The sequence below is a fragment of the Propithecus coquereli genome, unplaced genomic scaffold (genome assembly GCF_000956105.1).
Source record: "Propithecus coquereli isolate 6110/MARCELLA unplaced genomic scaffold, Pcoq_1.0 Scaffold87, whole genome shotgun sequence".
NCBI lineage: Eukaryota > Metazoa > Chordata > Mammalia > Primates > Indriidae > Propithecus > Propithecus coquereli.
The window spans coordinates 1,492,785-1,494,923 of NW_012154951.1; positions in this window are offsets into that span (position 1 = coordinate 1,492,785).

Consider the following 2,139-nt stretch of genomic DNA (forward strand, 5'->3'; position numbering starts at 1 on the left):
TTAAAATCTAAAGGGATTTGCTGTGTTAGGTTTTGGACTGGAGAACTGTCACCCTTCCTTCTTTCCTATTTCTCCCTTTTGGAATGGGAATGTCTATCCTAAGCCTGTCCCACCAACAAGCATATAACCTTAGTTTCACAGGTTCACAGTGAAAGTTTTACCTCGGGATAAATCATACCTCAAACTTCACCCGTATCTAATTAAGATATTTAGGTGAGATCTTTCAGACTTTACAGTTGAGGCTAAAACAAAGACTTTTAGGTCTGTTAGGTTGGAATGAATGTATTTTGCATATGAGAAGGACATGAATTTTGGGGGAAAATAAAGGCAGAATGCTATCAACTCAATGTTTGTGTCCCCCCAGCAAATGCATATACTGAAGCCTTAATCCCCAATGTGATGTATGAGGAGGTGGGGCCTTTGGGAGGTAATTAGGTCTGGAGGGTGGAGCACCCTTGTGAGTTAGTGCCCTTGTAAGATGAGACATGAGAGAGATGACCTCTCTCCATCATGTGAGGATACAGCAAGATGGCAGTTTCTACAAGCCAGGAAGAGGGCCCTCACCAGAACCCAGCCACTCTGGCACCCTAATCTTGGGACTTCTAGCTTCCAAGACGTTGACTATCACGTAATTTTCAAACTGACTTGAAATCTAGCATTTCTGTTTAGAACCCATAATGGATCAGTGCTTAAAAAGTAATATTTTTAAAGTGTAGTGCAACACTAAGTAGGAATAAAGTTCACTGTTGTACATACTGCAAAACTATCTCTGTGGCAGTCTGTTCATTTATGCACCAAGCCATCTCCCTTTCCTTCCTGGACACAGCTAGACTACATTACCTTTGCAGTTAAGGCATGGCCACAACCGCGTTCTGGCCAGTTGACTGTGGGTAGAAACGGCACATGCCATCTCCGTGCCTGATCCATAAAACCTTCCCCATGTGCCAACTTCCATTCTCTGAAGAATGACTTAGAGGAGGGCAGAGCCACATAATCATGCAGTCTGGGTGAGGAGAGCCCCTGAGGAAGCTGCCAGGTTAGCAACATATATGCCAGACTATTACTCCAGTAACTCTTATCAGTAACTCTTATCATGTTAAGCCCCTAAAATATTGCATCTTTTTTTTAAACAGCGGCTTACTCAGACTCAACATAAAAGCTTAACAAAAAATTAACTAAGCAGTAAAATCATGGCTGACCACTAAAATAACATTTTTTATTCAGTTTTACAAAGAATGGACATTGGTGACAAAACACCCTATCTAGCACTGGAGCTCCCTGCTTCCTACTGAATGTGTTCTTAATCAACAACTTGAGCTGGTACTGAGGACCACACCCAGCTTTGCAAGCAATCATGTCTCGCAAATGTGTTTCCTGACTTGAACACTCTGAAGTTTATCCATAAAGGCAAACCTTCATCAGTATTATATGCCAAGACAGAGTGAACACAATGATTCCAAAATTGAAGATGTGATTAGCTGGATTCTTTGGAATGCATCTCTGAAGAGTTGTTTGAAAAGATTTGGAACTTTTTGAAGATACTTAGAATACTCTGATACAAAGGTCTTCATCAGTGTCTTCTCAAACCAGATGGCAGCAGCAGGTAATTAAACACATACATACACACTCTCTCTTTTCTTCTACCATTTTATAAATATGACATAATTAAGGAGGTCAATATGTGTTTCAAATAGCATGTAACAAGTTTGTTCAACAAAAGTCTAATGAGATTTTGGCCAGCAATTAATTCTAAGCATTTGGGTCTGTAAGAGAAGGCAGCGGTCCATCAGTGACTACACAAATGGGAGCTTTTTAATACCATGCTCTTGTAAGTTCATACTCAGTATCCACCTCTGAGCCTCTGGCACACCCCGTGAAAGGAAGCTGAAAAAGAAGCTGTAAGCAAAGGCTGCCTGGGGCTTCATGTGCTACCCAGTTGCATACACAAAGAAGGTGGAAAACCAGGACTAATCGGCCTACAGCGACTAAGCTAATACACACGGTCCAAGTGTGTGTTTATCAGTCGATGTCTCCTATAGGTCAGTATCACCACTGGCTAGGAGCCTCTAATGACCAATAAAAGACATGGCTGTAAACTGATCTAGGTAAAGTTAGAAAGAAGACTCAAGACAATTAATA